We start from the raw sequence: 23,389 nt of genomic DNA, 5'->3' as shown, positions 1-23,389 counted from the left end.
ACAGGCCATGCAATAGGTATCTTCTATGGGTTACATAATTAAATGCAACTCCAGAACCACGTTGTTGTGATTCCAGAATTGTGTGGTGCAGCAAAATTAAACTGAAATTTTGTTTAGAGTTGTTTGCTTTTTTAGTCACCCATAGTAGCCTTCCTTGGGTTTTACCTTCTTGTTATCCAGTGTTCTCATGGTAAATACAATAATACCTGCTGTAAATGCCTCTTCAGGCATACTACAAAATATATAGCTTCAGTGGTCCTGGACATCTAGAAATGTGTGTGTTGTAATAGCATTTAATTGATAACATTTTATCTCTAGCTTGTCTTATGGATTAACATGAACAATGACTCAATTAATTCATTTTTTAAAGAGGAGAATTGCACAAAATTATTTACATCTTTCTTGTAGCTTACTCAAGGGAAACAAAATGGACATTTGTTAAAAGAGGTAAATGGACTATCTGCATTCCAAACTTAGCAGTATTTCTGTTTGCACAGTGCATATATATTACAACAAGTTTTATACTTACTAGCTGTAGAAAAAATAAATTAGTGCTGAGGCTCAGTATTAAATTATCTTTAGCTAGCTCGCAGCCAGCTAAAACATTTTAGTTCTTCGCCTTTGTGGGAAAGAATGCCTTTTAAAGCTAAGGCTTTGTGTTTCCCACTTTATATGGAAAAAATGACTGTGCACTTTTATGAAGAATGCCTAACCAAGAAATGTTTATATTGGAACCAACCCCATCTCTAAATCAGCCTCTGTTACTGAATGGTATTTTGTTTTCCCTATGGATTGAGGAAGGGTAACAGTCTGGAAACATCTGCAACGGATGAAAGTTTCAAAGTTAAATACAGTTATTTGACTAGAGCGATAGACCAGATAATCAGGACATTTTAAATCAGGACATTTTACTTTTTATGATCATTTCCCTTTACAGCACTTACTTAGGTTGAACCAATCGAGTCCGGCACTCTGGTCCAACAACATCCACGGTCCAACATGAATTTAGTTAGCTAGATGTCCATTTATCTTGGGTGTGGCCAAATTTCAGGCAGTCCCATAAAGCTTGTTTACAGCCATCAGTCCTGGCTCTCAGTGTTCTGTACTGTAATTTAGCTCTAACGTACCCCTTAATGTCTCGTAACAGCCCAGTAAGCAGTGGAAGTGTTGGTAATGCTGCTAGACAATCTTGATTGACATCCTGTGGTCCTGCAAATTCTCTTGTTTGGCACCAGTCAGGTCCCCAGGGTGCCAGACTAGAGAGATTAACCTGTATTCTGGCACTGTTCTGATTGAAATACACACACAGACCGCCCTCACTCAAGGTGCATGGTTTAGAGTCCCATAGGTCTGTTTTACAATCCCATGCTTACTAGCTATCAAATAAACAGATTTTATAGAGATGTCTGTAGACAGATACATGATTTCATCACAGGACAATATTTTCAATCATTTGGAATGTACAATGACAGGAAAAACTGAATTGTTAAAGCATAGCTGAAAGGAAATAGTCGCTGAGACAACTAATGTAAATGTTGATAAAAAAACAGGATTCTTGCTTCATCATATGATCAAATAAGTTATTCAATGCATTTGAAAACAAAGTTGTCAGTAACACCAGCAGCCTTCTTAAAAAGTGGCATCATTTGCCACATAAGCATATGTAACCCTCCTGCCAGGTAGCGCCAGTAGCAGCCAGGGCTGGGTTCAATCCCTAGGGGTTCCTCTCCATCCATCCGACATAGAGCTGGCTCGAGGTCCAGAGAAGAGCAACAAGAATGATTAAATGTCTAGAGAACATATCCTATTAGGGAAGGCTGAAAGAATTGGGCTTGTTTAGTTTAGAAAAGAGAAGACTGAGAGGGGACATGATAGCTGTTTTCAACTACCTAAAGGAGTGTTAAGAGAAGGATGGAGAAAAATTGCTCTCCTTGGCCTCTGAGGATAGGACAAAAAGCAATGGGCTTAAATGGCAGCAAGGGAGGTTTAGGTTGGACATTAGGAAAAACTTCTTAAGTGTCAGGATGGTTAAACACGGCAATAAATTGCCTAGGGAGGTTGTGGAATCTCCATTACTGGAGATATTTAAGAGCAGGTTGGACAGACATCTATCAGGGGTGATCTAAAAGGTGCTCGGTCCTGCTTTGGGGACCTGGGACTGGACTCAATGACCTCTCAAGGTTCCTTCAAGTTCTGTGATTCTATGAAAACCATGAGTAAACATCCCAGATCAAGTAGGTTGGGTCATGTCCTTTTCCTCTCAGGTTCTTAATTCCAGCACTGTAAATGTCCTCTTCACATGCCCAATCCTTCTCTGCACCCCACTCACAGTTGCTGTCCAGAGTTCAGAGGTGCATGTGCAGAGTTCATCTCCCTGCCTGAGTTGGAGGGAGATAGGAGGCATCATATTCACTCCACTGGTCACTTGCCATCTACCTGCTCACTGCTCTCTGGTGCTGCTCTGCTGGCCATTTGTCATCCCTTGCTACTACCCTGCTGGCCACTCATAATGCTGCTCATTGCATCTTCCACTGGCTTATAATGGATTTGGCTCTGGCCCAAAGCTAGTGATTTCAGCTGTTAGCCCAAAGCATAGTCCAGCCACAAGAGATTCCAGCATCTACTAAAGTAAATGTAAATATTAAAGAGACTCCTTATGGAGCCTTCTGAAGCTTTATCTTTGAAACAGGGGGGGAGAAACAGATTGAACCAGTTTTACAACTCACACCTGGAGGACATGAAGCGTGCTGACTCAGAGTCCTCCCTCCCCAGCTTAATCTCATAGGGCTCTGGAAGATGAGCCTCTGTCCATCCAAGTATATTTACACTGACAAGTCTCTCCTTTTAACCAAGTTAAACACAGTCTGACTTTTCTGCATTCCCACAATAACTACATGCATTGGTAATCATATCTCACTATTCCTGCATTGTGTTAACGCAATTTGTGACCCAACGCCAGCCAAGTTGATTACAATGAGCAAAACACCATTGTAACAGCCGAATATCTAACACTTCTAAGTGAAGCAGGCGCAAATGGTATTTACATAAGCGCACCCAGGATTTCTTTCCCATTCCAGCTGGCTGTAATGGATACATTGATTCAGATCCTGCTTACACATAATAGTAGTCCACTGCCTAAAGCCCCAATATGGCTGTGCAATGACTCCAGTTGTTAGGAACGGAACCTACTAAGCAGTAGCTGATATAGAAGGTAATTAGGACCCTGAGAAAGGGAAGGGTGCCGTTGGACTTCTTGTCATGGTCCTGTCCCTTGATATTGTACAAGCCTTCCATTTTTCTATCTGTCCAAAGTACTTGTGTGGCCTCTGTTGTTTTATAATCTTTTTTTATCCTCACAAGGTTGCATGGGATAGGGATGTGCTATTTCCTCTATTTTACGAATAAAACGCTGAAGCCCAGATCCACAAAGGAACTTAGATATTTTTTTCCTATTTTTAGGCACCACTGCAATCCAACTCCCACTCAGCTGCCAGCTAACCTTATAGGTACAGAGCAAGTTTAGGTGCATACCTACATTTTTGCAGCTAAAGGTCCTCTGTGACGACATTTCTGCCTCTGGGCATAGGCACTGCTGCCTCCCTCTAGGCATCCAAACAACTATTTCCAGCCTAAACCCCAGAGTGGTTCATGAATGTAAGTGTGGCCTAAGTCACATGTGGATCCTGAGCTAGCAGGCATTCTCAGTGGCCACCTAACGCCAAGAAACCACTGAGGGATGGGTAAATCGAGGTTTTCTTCCCTTGAAATCTTTAGCCCAGTGCTCCTGGTACAGACCTGAGGTGCAGGAGTCTCCCAGTTCAAATCCTGCTGAGGAGAAGGAATTTGAACAGGGATCTAACCTTTCTCAGGTGACCGCCTCTCCTCACCGTACTACTATTGGTGTGTTAGCCTCTGAGCACTTCTACTGGATCAAGCCTTGCTTGTGAACTAAGTATCCACACATGAATCATGGGACTAGAAGCCAGCCTCATCCCTGGCTCCACCCCAGAGCCTGAGACAGCTGACATTGTCCCCAGAAGGGCAGACAACACCATAGCCAGGAAGCACAGTGGGGATTAAGCTCCACAGGAAGTACTACGCAAAGGCTGTAGTCAGAGTCATGTTCTTGTGTTTTTCTAGACACCCAAGTCCTTTTGTGGCTCTAGGTCAGAAAAACTAAGTGATTTGCCCAAGATTGCTTGGGAGGTCAATGGAGGAGCATGAAATTAAATGCAGGTCTCATAATTCCAAGGCTTTCATCTTTCATATTGGCTTCTGACTAGTGGACAAATTTGAAGTCTCTTTCTTTGCCCTCTGGTTACAGGAAAGGAGAAGAGTTGCCTTTTCTCCCACCCTAGAGCCCTCTACAAAAACTATATATTTCCTAGCTATCTCTATCCAACCTTCTGGCCACTGTGGAGTCAGGGGTGCCTCTAATATTCTATTCATCCTCAAATCTCCCATTTGTTTTTAAGTCCTTTTCACCCACCATCCTGAAGAGGGCTCAGAAGGGGATATTTGACAGGGTGGTCTGTATCTGCGGGAGGAGTAGGCTGGATATTCAGTCCTAACTGAACTTGAAGCCCAGGTGGGCAGGAAGAGAAGGGGGTTGTATAAAGCTCAAGATTGAGAGAAAAGAGTAGGAAGCAACCTAGGGAAAACAACAGCAAGGGTGAGAGCCATGGACCTTAACTGCTGATTGTGGGATCCCAAGTGTAGAGGGTGGGTCTGGGATATAGGGTTGCCAACCTTCCCAAATTGGCTGGGAGTCAACTGGAATCAGCATGACCTGCTGGTGATTATTGATAGCAAGCTGTGCGATTTTAATAGGCTGTTAAAAGTCCAGTCAGTGGTGCAGCATGGCTAAGCCAAACTCCCTACTTGTCCTAGCTCCACACAGCTCCCAGAAGTGGCCAGTATGTTCAGCTCCTAGGTGCAGTGGTGGCCACATGTCTCCTTGTGCTAACTCAGTCCTGCGCACCAACTCTGCATCTCCTATTGGCCAAGAACTGTGGTCAATGGGAGCTATAGGCATGGTGCCTGAAGGCAGGGGTAGCACATGGAACCACCTGGCCATCTTTGTGCCTAGGAGCTAGAAGGGCTTGCCAGTTATTTTCAGGAGCCACACAAGTTAAGAACCACCTAGCCAGAGCCCACAACCCAAACCACCTCCCACACCCCAATCCCCTGCCCCAGCCCTGGGCCCTCTCTTGCACTCCAAACCCCTCATCCCTGGTTCCACCCCAGAGCCCACACCCCTCCCACATCCCAACTCCCTTCCCCAGTCCAGAGCTCCCTCCCACTTCAAATCCCTCAGCTCTGTCCCGAGTCCAAAGCCTGAACCCCAATCCTTTGTGCCAGCCCTGAAACCCCTCCCTTACTACAAACCCTTTGGCCCCTGCACAGAGCATCCTCCCCTATCTCAAACCCCTCATTCCCAGCCCCACACAATGTGCACCCCAGCCAGAGCCCTTATTCCCTCCTCCACCCAACCCCTTTCCCCAGACCAGAGAAAGTGAGGGAGGGTGAGGGACAGCAAGTGACGGAGGGTGGTAGGATGAAGTGAGCAGGAGTCAAGTCATCAGAGAAGGGGCAGAGTAGAGATGTGGCCTTGTTGAAGCCAGGACAAAGGTAGGGCACAAGCATTTGATTTTGTGTGATTAGAAAGTTGACAACCCAACAGGGATCTGTCCCATCCACTGGGGCAATGGCACAGATGGGATAGTGGATTCTGAAGACTTCCTGAGGCAGTTTGTTTACAGTGATTTGGATACTGCAAAAGGTGGGAAACTATAGTGACCTAGCCAGTGGGACAAAGTGTAAGCACTGCAGCTTGTGAAGCATGAGAGAGGCCATGGAATGAGAGATTAGGAAGGGGCTAAGACATTTTAAGAGACATGTCAAAGCTGTGGCGAGCTAATCCCCAGATGAGCCATAAGGAAGTGCCACAGAAGTGAGTGGAGCAAATCCCATAGCTGTTTTATTCATAAGCTTCTCATGATTCCATCTACATGTTTTGTTAGTCTTTAAAGTGCTACCAGACTATTTGTTGTTTTTTGTTTTATTCATGTGTGAACAGCCCTACTTCCTCCCTGCCTTTGCGCCACTCAGAGCTCTGTTAAGCAACAGACAGAAACTGAAGTAATTCTTTTTTGTGTCCCTGTTTCATATAGGATACTGAATAGCAGCAGTAAAACTGACCATAAATTGGTTAATCTTACTCTTGGCAATCTCTGAGCAGCAGTGACATTATCTGTCTAGAGCCTCAGGCAAACTGAGTTTTCTGCACAACCTAAGGGCTAGAAATTTACTTTAACCCTCCACCTGGAAGCCTAAACTCTGCAGAACGTGACATGTTGGGGCCCCTTATGTGACATAGGAAGCGTTTCATTTGGACCTCTCAGACATGGTTTTATGGTTATTAAATGAATGTACTATCTTGCATTGAAAATAAACATAAAAACTTCCATTAATTTTAGTGGCTCCAGGAATCAGTCCATCAGCATTTAAAGTCCAATAAAGGCTTTGGTTGAAGTAGTTTTTATTCTCTCTGATTAAAAGATTTTATATTGCTGATGTCGATGAAAGTGCTCCTTTATTTACGAACTTTGAGGCTGCTGAGCTAAGCAAACAAAGTTGTAGTTTGCTTGTAATGAATCTTCAGTATAGATTCTTAGCATGATTTGCACAGAGAAAAAACAACCTCACCTTTCCAATAGAAAGATGAAAGCTATGGGCTTGTGTTTAATCTTCTGAATGGACACTTAATATTTCCCATGTGGAAAAATCCCATATTGGATATTTTTGCTTGGGTGCCACAGCAAATGCATTAGGAGAACCTTCAGATTCCATTTGTTTATCTTAGATTCAAATTCAGTTTCAAAAAGAAAATTGTGGAATGAGATTGCTTTCTTTAGCAAGATGAATATCTAGCTGGCAAAAAATGTGAGTTTACTCCCTGCAAATTAAGCAGCACACACTAGATACGTAATTTGCTATTTATGTAATTTGGGTAATTGCTTTAGTTTACACTCTCATTAAATGTCATTAGAATTGAGATACTTGTCAAGATAAATAGTTAAGAAAAGCTTACCAATCTTGTGGACAAAAAACCACTACAAAGTTTTTGTTCACTCCTAATTTGAAGCATAAATAGAACAGAGAAAAAGATCAAAATGCAGGGAGACTTGTTTGGTAATTTAATGAGATACAGTATATAAAGTGGGGGTTTTTTAAATAAAGCATACCATCAATAATGTTTTGAACAGTAAAATCTGAGAAATGTGTAATTTCCAGAAATGTTCGTATTTTCAAATATAAATCAATTCAGACGTAATACATTTATATATAATTTCAGTTCAACATTTACTGAAATGAAGGCTAAAACAAAGTGGCTTTTATCAAACAGTCTACTCTCTAACAACTGTGCTGTCTTATTATTGAGGCTCCTTGACTGTCTAGCTATGATGTCAATACAGTATTAATTTCTTCAGTAATCATAGTTAGAATGTGACCTTTCTAGTTCAAAAGAATGGGATACTGTACTGAAGGTTTATAGAAATTATAAATAGAGCTTAGAGGAAATGGGAAAGCAAGCTTGATTGTTTTTAATTCACCAGGTTTATAAGGCTTAGAAGTTCAAATTAATTTAGCTGAAGACAATGAAGAAGAAATAAAAAGAGAGAGTCTGCTCTTGTCATAGTGTTGTAATAAAGGAACTCTGCTGTGCAAATTCTGACTGTCCACGTTGCTTTTTTCAGTAGTTTTGATGTTTTATTGTAGCCAACATACGTTGTTGCTGGATTCTGTGGATTGTTGCTGGGTTCTATGGATATGTCTATATTGTTGCTGGGTTCTATGGATATGTCTTCCCCGGAAAAATATGCATCAATCTCAGAGACCAGATCAACTAACTAGGACTTGCACTGTGAAGCTAAAAATAGCAGTGTGTAGAGGTTCCTGCTTGGGCTGGAACCAAGGCTTTGGGGAAAGGTGGTGGGTCTCAGAGCTCTAGCCCAGGCTCTAGCCCATGTGGAAGTATCTATACTGCTATTTTTCATTCTGTGGCACAAGCCCAATGAGCCTGAGTTAGCTGACTTGGGCTCAGAGCCTCACTGCTGTGAGATGGCTTTTTTAACTACAGGCAGTCCCCGGGTTACATGGATCCGACTTACATCGGATCCCTACTTACAAACAGGGTGAGGCAACCCCGCACTAGCTGCTTCCCCCCAGCAGACTAAGGAGACACGAAGCTAGCGCCACCCCCCAGCAGACCAGGGAGACGCAGAGCGGCTTTTCTCAGCAGACACCTCATCTTGAGAATAAAGGACTGAGGGAAGTGAGGTGTGGGAGAATAAAACTGAGCTCTAGAGAAATGTTTGGCTAGAGTTTCCCCTACAATATGTACCAGTTCCGACTTACATACAAATTCAACTTAAGAACAAACCTACAGTCCCTATCTTGTACGTAACCCGGGGACTGCCTGTATTTAGATAGACCCTTGGGTCTAATAGTGCAGTCCCCAGAGTAGGAAAACTCCCACTGAAGTTTCATTTTACTGGGACTGCAGAATCAGGTCCAAAGTAAGCCTGAATAAACTGCTACTTCCTAATTTCTTCTTTAAGTGAAATAATAAAGGCAAAGCAGTCTGGGAATCAATTAAAGGGCTATCCATGGGGAGGGGGGAAAGATCTTAAAAACTGGTTAGCACTTCAAGGTCTTATTGAAATATCCACCACTAAATCCTTCATAAAGACCAGAGATGGAATGAGGCATGTGCTGAAGATAGGTAGCTTCATGGAAAGGGTATTAGCACAGCACTGGTGAGAGGGATAGGCCTCCCAGTCCTCATTTTGTTTTATTTTTTAGGACAAAAATAAGTTCTTTAAAAGGTTTTATTGAACTAAAATAAAATACAAAATGTCTGATGCTTCAACTGTAGTTCATGACTGCCTACTCTTTTCATTGATTTCTAGCTTGAATTGAAAAAGTTTCTCCATATCCTAATTTCCTTCACTTCCTAGACCATGACTGCCTATGCAATGAAGAAAGCAAAATGTGGTCCAAAACATTCAAAAAAGAACAACCCTTCCATCCCATTCCCACATTTTCACAAGAAATGCTTAACACTAAAATGCTAAGTGCTCGCTTAATTCTTTTCCTCACCATTTGCTTAACTAAAAGTGTGGCAGATTTATAGTCCTGACAAATTGGTAACAAAAAGACTGGAGGTCTCACTCTTAAAAAAACAGCAGATTCTGTAGTCCAATTTATTTCTTAGAAAGTATAGAAAGAATGAAACTTAGAAATAAGGTGGACCATAGCCAAACAATGCTGTGAAAGTGAGCAAAAGCATCTTAAAATTGATCTGCTATTTTACCTGGAAGCCAGAGAGAAGCTTTCAGCATTGGATTAAGATGACTGGCAGTCCTGGATCTGGTGAACTATTTATCTGCCAATTTTATAGTAGTTGTAGTCATTGGAAAGAACTAGTCAGAACTGCAATTAATAATGAATTAAAATAGTCCCAAACAGAACACAATGACATTGTGCACTACAATCTTCATAGCAGGTCAGGAGATTGATTGGTTAGATCTTTCAGTTATGTTGGTTACATAGAAAAAAAGGGGACTTAACCTTGTGGTCACTGGAGCCAATGGAAATTCTGCTACAGGAGCACTTGCATTTTTGAGTCCACAGCATGCACCAGACTGGATCAAAGATGTGTAGTTTTTAATTCAGGAGACAGAAAACTCCACATCTGTGCCAGCTCCATATGGGCCATACAGTTCCTCCCTGACTCCTAAATATGATCTGTATTTTGAAGGGTGAGATATTCTAGATAGTAAAATTAGTACCTAGCTTTTATACAAAGTTTTACAAGTGCTTTAACAATAAGGTCAATATAATTTCCCTCACTTTGCTTATGGGGAAACGGAAGCACAGAGAATCATAGAATTATAGAATATTTATTAGCATTGGAAGGGACCTTGAGAGGTCATCAAGTCCAGTCCCCTGCACTAATGGCTGGACCAATCACCATAGAGATCATCTTTGACAGATGTTTGTCAAAGTGAAATGGCTTGCTCAAGGTCATCCAGCAGAAAAGTAACAGAGCCAATAATAAAACCCAGTTCTCCTGACTCCGTCTAGTCCATTAGGCCACACTACCACATAAAGTACATTTTTAGTTTATACAAAGCAGAAAGGGTGACTTGGAACTGAACATATAGCCAATGGGCCAATTTCTATGATTCCTCATAGTTCCTTGATTAAGGACAAAAGAACCTTACCCCATATGAGACATAAATGTTATTATCTTAATCCCCATCCCACCCCACCCCCCCCAAAAAAAACTTGTGTAATAAGGCCTCAAACCTGCAAACACTAATGCACTTGAGTAACCTTATAAACGTGGCCAATCCCACTGAACTCAATGGGACTACCTATGTGGATAAATTTTTCACCTCACCCCCATTCATATGTTTCAAAGTGGGCCCTACATGAAGACCTGACCTAGCATGGTAAAGCAAACAGAAGGGAGCAGGTAGGGAGAGTAGAATGCAAGTTTACAGATCCAAGTTAATGAGTTTAATCAACTGTTTAGTGAGTATCTTGTTATATTAATTTTAAAATTAATATGATTTGTTTTTGTGAAGGGAATTAATGGGATATAGATGAAAAGAATGTCATGACATGGCTGGGTTAATAGAACCCAAGGGAAAAGAAGAGCTAGGAAGGGAGGAAAGGAAAGAGCACAGAGAAGAGTAGAATGGATAGTAATCCAATGAGCAAGGCGACTGATGCAGCAGCCGAGGGACCGCGGAAGCTGATGAGAGGCAGTATGAAATCAACAGCCAGTCAGCATGATGTCCAAACACCAGTGAAGCAGGACAGCCATTAATAGAAACAACCCAGGAGTAACACAGAGGCCTCCCATGAAATGTACCAATCAGCACCCATTGCATCTTGTCGGCATTCAGTTTAAGAAAGTTAAATGATATTCAAGCCCAGTCATCAACGAGAAAGATATGTAATACAGACAGGACTGAAAGGTAATCTATAAATATAAACTAGCATGAGTGTCACAAATAGAACCCTGAGGAAATGCAGATTCACTTAATAGCTACCCATAGCTAAATGGGCCTACCATAACAAACTGCCTATAAAAACACTTAACCCACAACATTCCTGTTATTCCCTCACTGAGGGTACATCTACACAGCACCCTAAGGGTATGTCTAGATAACATGCCTCTGCCAACAGAGGTGTGTAAAATAGGCTACCTGACATAGTCAATGATGCCAGAATTTAAATATCCCCAGCTTCATTAAACTAAAAATGGCCACTGCGCTGTGCCGGCTCAGCTGATCGTCGGCACAGCGCGGCAGTCAAGACACAGATCGGTTGACAAGGGAAGCCTTTGTCGACCGCTCCATTATTCCTTATGAAACGAGGTTTACAGGAGCGGTCGACAAAGGCTTCCCTTGTCGACCGAGCCGCGTCTTGACTGCCACGCTGTGCCAACAATCAGCTGAGCCGGCACAGCGCAGTTGCCATTTTTATTTTAATGAAGCTGGGGATATTTAAATCCCAGCTTCATTGACTGTGTCGGGTAGCCTATTTTACATGCTTCTGTAGGTAGAGGCATGTAATCTAGACATACCCTAATTGTGAAGTAAGATACTCAATTTGTGCTACACAAATTGCGTATCTTATTTCAAATCTATTTTGAAATTTGAAATTTGGTGCGTCTACACAGCACCAAATTTTGAAATAACACACTATTTCGAGCCATTCTATATCCCTCATGCAATGAGGTTTACTGGGATGGCAAAATAGCCCGTCCGTTATTTAAAAAAATATTTTGAAATAAGAATTAGCTTGTGTAGACATGGGGTAGCTATAGATGTACCCTTAGTCACTAAGCTTTTGGGGGGAAATCTAGGATTGAAGTGGTCCCTAGACTTTTACTGAAACTTTTCTCTTTCTTAAGTGAACCTACAGACATTCAAATTTTTGGAAAATGAAACCTAGAAGACTCAATGCACAAATAAATTACATTAGCTGCAACTGATATAACAAGTACACAGAGTACATAATGAAAGATTAGTAGACGTCATATCACAAAGAAAATGAAAGACCCCGGCAAACCTCAAGGACAGTTATCATGTGCTTATATGTAAAAGGTTTAAGGACTCACTAGAAATAGGTTAACTCTAAAAGAACAAAATAGAAAAGTTGGTTAGACAAGTTTGAACCCAAGTCAAACACCTCACACCGATTTGATATGCATGATGACCAGACCTTTTACCCTCCCTGGACCAGATTTAGACCAATTGTGGTCACTGAAAGGGTCCATTTTTAGCAAGCAGGAGTGATAGTGCCCATCTTGGGGAAATAAAGAGTACAAACAATTTAAACACAGTCATTTGATCTGAATGGCCCAATTTGAGGGTGTTGTGCATGGAATGAAGCCTGTCTCCCAATTCACATCTGTTGTACACTCGTAACTTCTGCAGGTCTGGTATTAGTTGATTGAGGAAAACGCATTCTTAGGTATTGTATGAAAAGTCTAAAGGTCATACATGTAATAGTTCTGAGAGGTGAGGTGTGAGTGATTAGAGTTCTTCAAGGACGAGGCAGGTAACACTTGATGCAGGGTTCTGTGATTTATTAGCTCCTAACCCCATTTCTTGTCAATGTCTGCAAGTCAGTCATCCACAGTTACCTAGCATAACAACAAATAGCTCAGGGATCAACGACACAACTCCTGCTGACACACACCTCAATAGGCTAATAAGACTCCTGTTAAAATGCCTGCTCACCTCCATGTCTGCTGTCCTCCAGGTATAGCCAAAAATTGCTTGGTCTTATTCTCTACTCATCTACTTCATTCCAGAAAAGATTTGTTAATTTATTAATCTGTCCCTCAGCTAAAGTACACTATTGACACAGAAAGATGTCCAGGGTAATATATGTGTGCTTCTTAATCTGTACTGTACTCTGTGCCCTGCTGAGTATATGATGCAGTGCTCAAGACTCTCACACATACAACTAATGTACTTTACTAGGAATAAATCATAGTATGCATTAAAAATATAATACATCACCATTTTACAGTTTGGTAAACTGAGTCATGAGTCTAAAGTCTCTGCAGAAGCACTTTAGAATGGAGAGGAGGCAGTACAGGAAGGCTTTTGGCCTATTGATCCTAGTCAGCATGTGCAAAAAGAACCAGGCAAATGCTGCTGCTCATGATGGGAAACTGAGAGCACGGGAAATTAGCTTGCTTATTCAGTAGTGTTTCTTGGACCAAGGGAGAGCTACTAGCTAGTTGGAATCCTAGCAAGGGCTCTGCATGCCTGCTAGTGCCCAAAATTCACTTCACTCATACATGTACACCTTTGAGGAGACTGTTTCAGATGCTCCTCTCAGCTCTCCGCCATGCAGGCAAGATGTCAAAAGACTGAAGTGTCTGCATTTTGCATAGAAAGTGTTTGCAACAAAATCATCATGCCATACAGAATTGCGATGTGTAGGACACAAGCCAGACTTTTTTACAATCCTGTATACATTTGACATACTTGGGGTAAAATAAAGCCCTGGTTTTAATTAATTAAATCCTGCTAACTGCACTGAAGTTGTTCCACCGTAGATGATGCTGTGGTTAAATTGAATCTTAAATTACACTTGAAAGTAAGAATCTACTAGTTAATAAGAGCTTAATCTTCAGTGTAGGGCCAGAATGCTCATGCTGTACACTAAATCTTCAGGATTGGCATGAAGAAATCCTGCAGGCCTACTCCCAAGCTGCAAAATGGCAGCAGAAATGAGCACCACACATCAGACATTACAACTCCACCCCAAAAAGGCAGAATTTCACCTAAATGGTTCAATACTTTGCCCAAGGTCACACTGCAAGCACTGTAGCTGCACTTAGGACTGCTGAAATCTAGCCCCCCGGTCTGTTCACTATACACGCTTGCAGCTTGTGTCAGCTAGAAATCAGTTGCATACTGAGGTGTACTCTACATCTGTCACATTTACTTTTGCAGCTCTGAGTAAGGGCATCTTAATCAGGTCACAGGATGGAGAAGGTTAGAACTTATGGGGCATAGTGTTATTACAGCTCCTGCTGTTTGTAAAATGTTTCTCATCAGTCCTGTGAAGAACTAAATCTTTGTGCTTTTGAAAAGTATGTCTTTGAACTGGGCAAACTGCTGAGAAATTTGAAAGGGCTGTTTCTTAACTCACAGGGAGCAAGAATACAGGTGTCCACGAGTCTGCTAGCAGGAGCCCACACTGCAAAATCTACATTTGAAATTATGCTATGCCACCAAACAGACGTTAGAATGTGTGGGTGAGGGAGTGTAGTCTGTATTCTCCCCATGATTAAGAAAAATTAATGGAGTGAGTGTTCCCTATGTCTGACATTAAATTGGGGCTTTGTTAGCTAATACTTTCCTACTGTGACAAGCTGAATATATTCATTTATTCACTCAAAAAAAAAAGCATAACACAGAAGGGTGACTCCAGTTTGACAAAATGTAAGTTATGAGAACCAGAACCAGAGTAAAAGGTTGATTGAGGTTAAAGCAGAGGCCTAGGAGCTAGAAGGTTGTACTGACAGTTGCCGGTTCTCCATTTGACCATGGCGATATTTACACTGCAGTCACCACCATTTTATAGCAGGTAAGCCTTTCAAACATTCTGTCAGGATTCTCTCACCACAGGGTAATAAGTGAACAGGAGTTACTGTGTGGAATAATTAAGCCCTTTATACTTCAGTCTATGTCTACATTGCTGTGGGGTTTGTTGTTGTTGTTTGTTGTTTTGGAATTTGTGTATTTGGTGTTTGCAATTTGGTATCTTTTTCTGATTCATTTTTCGGAAGAGGCTTTTCCAACATTTGTCCCATCTACACTGGGACAAATATCAGGAAAAAAAAAAACCTTTTTCGGAACATCCCTTCTTCCTCATAAAACAAGGTTTCCAGGAATGCCAAAAAAACGCATCTGTTTTTCAGAAATTTTGTTTGGAAAAGCAGACACGTTCCTTGGATGCGGTATCCCAGAAAAACTCTGCAGTCTATACATAGCCTCAGTTTCTCCATCTGTAAAATTGGGACAGTATCCCTATTTATCACAGGAGCATTTATGGGTTCAATTCATGGACTATTGCAAAGAGATCTGAGGTGCTCAGACGTAGCCAAAAAGTATGTTGACTCTTTGTTTAGTATGACTTTATTCACTAACCTACATGTTCCACTTAACTTGGGCTGATGTACTAACAATGAGATTATTTTCCAAATAGCAAAGGTACAGGGAGCATTTTTAACTCTTCCTGAGAATTCTATTTTTAGGCTAAGTTCAATTAGTAGCTAATATTTGCCACACCAAAAAAACTCTAATCTTTGAATGGAATATTTATTTCCATAGTCAAAGATACCAAGCATGCTGTAGGACAAGAGATATTTGCTAAGTATGGTAAAGCTCTTTTGAGAATCTGCCCACACATGTCACAATGGGGATTTACTGAGTTGAGAAAACATTTGAAAAACTGGTCATGTTTAATGGAAACTTGAAAACTAGCTGTTTTGAAAATATGCCTCTGTATGCTTTAAAGCAACTTGCTTGGTTTAAAACAAGCATCAAGAGAATTGTAAGGAAATTCTGATTACTTCTCAGCACTGAAGAAAATGTAGATGCCAGGGGACACCTCTTTCACAGCAGGTTACATACAGAGTGTAAATGATGGTGTGATACAGCCCCAGTCTAAAGTCCCCCTCACAAAAACAGCAGGATACTATGTAAGGAAAAATCCTGCTTTGGAGACAGAAATCAGCTTATTTATCTTAAGAGATTCAAAGCAAATTCAACCATCTACAAAAGGACCTCAGATCTTTGAACTGCTAACTCCAAACAAAGCTCACAACAAAAACAAACCAAACTAAAGTAGCTATGCTTTTTAAAAACCTCTTCAGGAAATAAAAGAATTGTTCTTGCCACAACATCTCACTAGATTGTCTAGCTTGACCTCATCTGTAACACAGGTCATATTATTTCATATACTGCACTGGGAACAACAGTGATGTGTGATGACAGTGTATCTTCCAGAAAAACAGCCAATCTTATATGAAGGCATCAGGTGATAGAGAATCCACCACTGGCCTTGGTCATTTGTTTCAATGGCTAATCACCCCATTAAAAAAAGGGGGCCTGTCTCATTTGAATTTGCTGGGTTTTAGTTCTTGTGATACCATTCTCCACTAGATTATGATTTCTATGCCCCATTGACATTGGGAGTAACTGCTCTGCCTTCTTCCCTTGAGCCCCTGAAGGAGCTCCTCCGGGTTCTAGCAACTCTCAATTAGAAACCCTTTTCTTAGGGCAGGGAGGAAGAAAACATTTTGGGGTCTGTGCCATCCATCATACGTCATGAAATGAAGATGGAGACAAATAATCAGAATATGCATCAAAAATCTATGAAGGAATATCTGTTACTTGGAGATATAACTCCTAAGTGCATGCAAACTTTCCATTGTGAGGAATAGGAGTCGCACATATACCTAGTTCCTTACAGCTTTATATGGCATTTCTAGGAGTGCTCAAAGTATGGCAGCCCTGACAAACCTGTACCTTGCAGAAACGTACATTTCTGCTGCCAGTGATTTAGAAAAATCTGCAATTCTTAATGTGATTTGATTTTTGTCAGTACATGCAGTCCCCGAGTTACGCGGATCCGACTTACGTCGGATCCGCAGTTACAAACGGGGTTCCTCTCCCTGGTCTCCAGCAGACCAGGGAGAGGAAGCAAAGCGGCGGAACACGTGGGCAGCGGACAGGGCTGTCCGCTGCCCACGCGCTCCGAGGCTTGGCTCTGCTTTGTCCCCCCCCCCCCCCGTCCCCCTGGTCTGCTGGCAGCGCGCTCCGCGGCTTGGCTCTGATTTGCCCCCCCATCCCCCTGGTCTGCAGACCAGGAGGACGGGGGGGGGGGCAAAGCAGAGCAAAGCCGCGGAGCACGCGGGCAGCGGACAGCCACGGCGCGTCTGGGCTGTCCCGCTGCCCCGTGCTCCGTGGCTTTGCTTCAGACACCTGTGGTACAGCATCTGGGGCGCTGCCAGTTGGTCCCGTAGCGCCGCTCTGGGCGCTACTGGACCAACCGGGCAGCACCCCAGCTGTTCTGCCCCAGGCGTCCTAATTCAGCCACTGCTGGTCAGATTCAGCAGCGGCTGAATCAGGACGCCTGGGGCAGAGCAGCTTGGGTGCTGCTGGGTTGGTCCAGTAGCGCCGAGGAGTGGCGGCGCTACTGGACCAACCCAGCAGCACCCCAGCTGCTCTGCCCCAGGCGTCCCCAAGTCAGCCGCTGCTGAAACTGACCAGTGGCTGACTACAGGAAGCCCCTGCCCCGGGCTTCCTGGAATCAGCCGCTGATCAGTTTCAGCAGCAGCTGACTTGGGGATGCCTGGGGTTCTTAAGTTGAATCTGTATGTAAGTCAGAACTGGCGTCCAGATTCAGCCGCTGTTGAAACTGATCAGTTTCAGCAGCGGCTGAATCTGGACGCCAGTTCCGACTTACATACAGATTCAACTTAAGAACAAACCTATTGTTCTTGTACGTAACCCGGGGACTGCCTGTAGTTTTGGAGAGGCATAATCCTGTGCTCGTGCTGAAGAGTGTTGAAAAAACTATGTACAGGACTATGTAGCACTTTAAAGACTAACAAGATGGTTTATTAGGTGATAAACCATCTTGTTAGTCTTTAAAGTGCTACATAGTCCTGTATTTTGTTTCAGCTACACCAGACTAACACGGCTACATTTCTATCACGAAAAAACAATGATGACAATTAATAAAGATTTTCAGAGCTCAATGAGACACAAATAAGGCTTAGTGTCTGCCGTGAACAGCTCAAAATATATATTCAGGTATTAGAGAGTTTACCCTATGCAGGGGAGGAAGAGAGCATAAGATGATGCTTCACTCCCCTGTGCAGGCTACCCATACTGCTAGGCACAGCATGAGGAGACAACAGACTCCGTGGAGCCACTACTCACCCACCCAGCGAAGTGAGCAGGGAGCAGGCTGCATACCAAGCAGACACAGGTCACCCCAGCAACAGTGGAGCTGGCACTGAGAGGAAAGTAAGCCATGTCTGGTCTGGAGCTAGCACAGTTTACTTCTCAACTGGAGCAAAGGGTGAACCAGGGACTAAATTGTGACCTTCCGTGTCACAATTGCATCCCTGCTGAGCTCCTGGGTAGTACAGCTGCCTCTTACACAGGCCAGTGCTTAATTTCTGCCAGGGTTGCTGGGGGTGAGCCCAGTACCTCTAGGCTTGGTAGATCATAGCCCTGGCATCCTTAGGTTTGTCACATCAGTAAGAATTTTTTTTTATTTCTATTTTGCACTCTGAAATTGGTTTGATTTAAAATCCTCAATACCGCTGTCTTCATCAGCCCGTAACCAGGGTGAGGTGAGCAGGACAGCTGCCCCGTAGCACAAAGCTGGGGAGGGTGGAAAAATGAGGGCATGAAAACAGTAGGGGTGGAGCCCTGCAGCTGCACTGGGATCCCATCGGTCCCATTACCATGCCATGCCACCCACTTTTACACTGCTACTGACAGCAGTGCTGCCTTCAGAACTATGTGGCTGGAGAGCAGTGACTGATGGCTGGGTGCCCAGCTCTGTGGCAGCACTGCCACCAACAGCAGGTGGTCTGATATTTTAAAAGGACCCACACAATCCCAGTCATGCTACAAGCCTCTAACCAAGTTTTTTCTACCCCATTTTTCTGGGCCCTCCCCCCAGCTTTGCACATTTGAGGGCTGCCTGCTTTCCCTGTCCTGGTAACAGTGCTGGTAGAATACATGGTTGTAAACATCTAACACTAGTATGTACAACAAGCTACTTCTTCAAATAAGACTTTATGATAATGTGCAGCAGTATTAATGTCATTACCATCCGTGACAAAAATACCACCACATATTCTAAGTCATAAGAAGTTTAACATTCAAAATTAATTAAATTGCTTGAGTCCCAGCACCTCTGTCATTACACATTAAGCCCTGGTCAGAGCCAGATGCGAATGGATGTTCCCACCCGAAAAAGGATCACAGGCAGACAAAGCAGGAAAGAAAAAAAGAAGAAGAAGGAACACCAAATAGTGTATGGTTGTTCACTAAGGAATGTGCACATCTTGACAGTTCTTTCAAAACAGGGCTAACATATTAAGGAATAATTTCAGCATGATTTAAAATGTGCGTTTATTGGAAGAGACTGACGTGTCAATGCAATTTGCATAGAAAACATTTGCAACAAAATCATCGTGCCATACAGAATTGTGATGTGTAGAACTCACGCCAGAATTGTTTTCATAGTCTCATATATATTTAAGGTACTTGGGGCCAAATACAGCCCTGGTTTTAATGAATTCAATCCTGCTGACTTCACTGAAGTTGTTCCAACATATAGGATTCTCTGGTTAAATTGATCCTTAAATTGCACTTGGAAGCAAGTATCTACTAGTTAATAAGAGCCTTATCTTCAGTCTGGTGCCAGAACACCCATGCTGTATACTAAGTAGGCTTCTTCAGGGCTGACACGAAGAAATCCTGCCGCACGTCTCCCAAAATGCAAAATGACAGTAGGATTGCTTGGCAGATCCTCCTCAGCCTCAGAGCTTCATACAACTCAGCACTGGCTAGGCAGTTGACAGGCTGTACCACTGTATATCACATGATTCATGACTGTGTCAGTGTTGCTTTGTGCTTCCTACATCTATTTGTTGCATCTGATGTTATTGTTCATCTTTTGTTTGAATTATAAGCTCTTTGGAGATTTGATCCTTTTTTTGTTTTGTGTTTGTACAGTACCTAGCACAAGGTGGCCCCGATCCATGAATGGCATTACCTGAACACAAATAATAAATAGTAATAGCTAATATTAAGAGTCACTATCTGCCTCTATATGACACTCTGTTGACAAGAGGGGCCTGCTTCGGGGAATTTACAAAAATCTTGCTCAGGAAAATGGCACCTGATCACAGATTTATCTAGCATACTCTGTGTAATTACCTATGTTTCTCTCCCATTTTAAAGAAAGTCAATTAGAAGATGCATGCATAAATTGGGATAATCCCTTGAAGGATCTGGGCCTAAGTCATTTTTTTAAATGGGACTTAAACTCCTAAGTCATTTGGGTGCCATTGAAATGATTTAGTTTTTAAGTATTGATATTCATCATTATAAGTACAATAGTCCTGATTCTGCTCTTGCACTGGTTTAAATCAGAAATATGCTACTGACGTTAATGGAACTGCACAAATGTGACAGAAAAATCAGATCCAGATTGTTGCCTTTGGATACTGGCAATTTATCAAGTATTATCCAAGTATTAATTAATATTATATATTTATTATTCCCTCCTCCACCAGTGACAAGTGATCCATTATGCATTCCAAAGCAATAAGCCAACATCAGAGTATTTAGCTAATTGCATGATCAAATTGAGCTAAGGTTTGTGAGTTCATAAAATAATTGCAGACAGATTGTAAACAGGTTTGGAACAAAATCAAAAAAATGAAAAATATTACGTGCACCCCATGAATGGTGCAGGAAATGTGTGAGCAACATTTCCATCCACTGTCCCTTTAAATTAGGAAACAGTGGGCCAGAATGTTGGATCTGCGTTACCCATTATATCATCAAGATTAGGCATTATTGTCTACTGAAGGGGATTTATTTAGCCCAAGGGACAATACTTTTTCCCAGTACAAATTGAAAAATCTAATCCAATATACCTCTCTTACTAAGTCCTTTAAAATCTGTAAACCCTGTTGGTATATTTGTTATTGATTTTTGCACCTGGACTTTATTATTACATTTCTGAAAACCAGCTGCAGTATTGCAATATTAGCTCTTCTTGCTATAGATTACTATAGAATATGCTGACAGTAGCACCCGGAGTAACTTCCTTTCCCCTGTTTTGTCTTATTTCCCTGTTTCTACCATCTTTGCAGCTGTGGGTGTACGAGAAGGCTGTGGATAGAAGAGAATGCATAGACATGAGGCATGGCTTTGTTCTCACTTATATAACTACACTGAAATCAGTGCAGTTGCTCTGATTCACGCCGGTGTAACTGAGAGCAGAATCAGGGCTACTGAGCAGCACGAGCCTCATGTGTCGAATGCTAGTAGTAGCAATAGTGATGTCTTCTAATTGGCTTTCTTTAAAAAGGTCCGTTTTTTCTAATGGCCCCACCAAGACCATGGCTATCCATTCAAATGGAATATCAATGATCGGCAGGGGAACCAACGAGGCTCATAGATGGGGCTGAAGACTGTGGAATTGACATTCAAGGCAGGAGGCACAATACCTCCAATGTCTCAGGATATTCTCCTTACTACATCTCAGGGTCCTCTCCTACCACACCATCTTCATTTGTCTCTGCAGGTGGTCCTTTGGGCCTGCATCAAGATTCAGATGCCTAAGGCTTTGGCCGCCCTTCTTTGGTTTTAGTCTTCCTCCCCTTCCCAAGGGTTGAAAACAGTTCCTGGGATATCTCTGCAAATGTAGGGGGAGATCACTTTCTGGGTGAAACTGCCCTAGTTTGGTGATCCTCTCTGCTTCTTACCCTTCTGAGGGAAGAAGACTACTAAATCCAGGAAAGTCCTTCCCAATAAGTACAGGATATGGAAGGTGGGGAAACACTCCTTCTTGTACCCTGGTGATCTTTCCCTGCACTTCTATTTTTATAGTTATGCTGGTGTAGTAACCAACAGTCCCATGGACACAGAGGGCCTCCGTGCATTTGGCTTGCTTTAGTTGGCTGGGCTTCACTAATTTCCCCAAAATCAGAGCAATAGCACTCCCAGAATCCATAAGTGCCATCCATTCTACCCCATCTACCTTCACTGATGTGGGGTAACTGTGAACAACCCCCCTACTAGGTTGAATAGGGTGCATGGATCACCCGAGTCCCCAAGATTGCATTGGATAGGCTCCTCGAGGTTGGGGCACTGAGCTGTGTGGCCTAATTCTCCACACCCATAGCACCTGTAGCTGGCCGCTGGCTCCATGGAGCAAGGGGTTTCTCCTCAGAGTTAGCCTCTCTCCTATCCCCCTTGTTCTCCAGTGGCTTTCAGCCCTCTCCCCCTCTTTTCCCTTGTCTAGGGTTTCCTGGGTGCTTGGTCACTTGAACACCATGAGTCCTCATTGAAGTCCTGCCTCACCAAATGCCTTCTCTAAGTAGGCAAGTCAACTTCCTGGCTGTCACTCGTCTCTCCACCAATGTGTTTGTCTTGTTATAGGTGGTTGGGTCACGCTGGCCTACCCAAGTGCAAAGGACTGGCGGCAACTTCCGCATGAATTGGTCAATGACCAGTGCCTCCTCTGAGCAATTCACATCAGGTCACAGCCATTTTTGTGCAAGGTGAATCAGGTCAAACATCTGGGACCTCAGTGATTTATTCTCTTGGTATTTCCACTCATGAAACCTCTGGACCTGTACTTCTGCTGTCACCCTTGATAGGCCCAGGATCTCTTCTTTTAGCCGGGGATAATTAGCTGAAGCAAATCATAGTAGGCCTTTTGGGCCTCACCACAGAGAAATGGGGCAAGTATGCTGGCCCATTGTTTCTGGGGCCAGGCCTCCCACTGAGCAGCTCTCTTGAGTGTGAGGAGATATGCCTCTATGTCATCCTCCGATGTCATCTTTGGTAGACAGCCTGTGGCCCTCAAGGTTTGGGTCCCTGGAGCCCAGTAATGGTCTTTATCTTGTCTACCACCTCTTGGAGTAGGGCTCTGTCAGAGGCTGCTTGAATAGCTGATTGATCTCCTACTGTAAGCGTCACCTTTTGTACTGCCAACTCCTGTACCTGTGAGACCTCTTGCTGGGCTGCCATTCACTGCACCAGTGCTTTCGCTCAGTTCTCCTTTGAGAGCCTATAACCCAATTAAGCAGGAGAATAAAAAAACAACACAAACACATTTTTGTGTTGTGGGTTTTTTTGGATGGCAGGGGGTTTGTTTGTTTTTCCTTCACTCTCTTTCTTCCACCACACTGCAAATGATCCCACTTTGACACCAGTTGTGACAAAGCTCCAGCTATTCCCCATGGATCTTGTGCTTCTTGTAGATAGTGTTAGCCTCAGAGACTTGCTGTGGTCCTCCATGCACCCTCTTTCTCCTTACTAAAGGCAGGAACTGCAGCTGATAGAGTCATACTCATCACAGACTAGTTCATAAATTTGGGGTAAAATCCCCTCTGGAGTCCTGATCTCCCTTGGGACACAGTTTGAGATGTTGTGAGGAGGTTGGGGGGAACCCAGATTGTCCCACTACTCTGGGTTCTGGCCCAGGGACCTTAAGGCAGTGGCAACAGGCA

The 23,389-nt window shown here is 42.9% G+C and overlaps 1 protein-coding gene across 1 annotated transcript in view; it reads left to right on the top strand.

Moving 5' to 3' along the window:
• LAMA4 (laminin subunit alpha 4) overlaps positions 1-23,389 on the top strand; it is a 141,320-nt gene that overhangs the window by 8,842 nt on the left and 109,089 nt on the right. The window lies entirely within an intron of this gene.

Source organism: Pelodiscus sinensis, chromosome 3, assembly GCF_052426305.1.
Source record: "Pelodiscus sinensis isolate ZL-2025 chromosome 3, ASM5242630v1, whole genome shotgun sequence".
In the NCBI taxonomy this organism is placed as follows: Eukaryota; Metazoa; Chordata; order Testudines; family Trionychidae; genus Pelodiscus; species Pelodiscus sinensis.
Note: the sequence above shows the minus strand (reverse complement) of the source record. Positions and strands in the feature narration are given on the sequence as shown.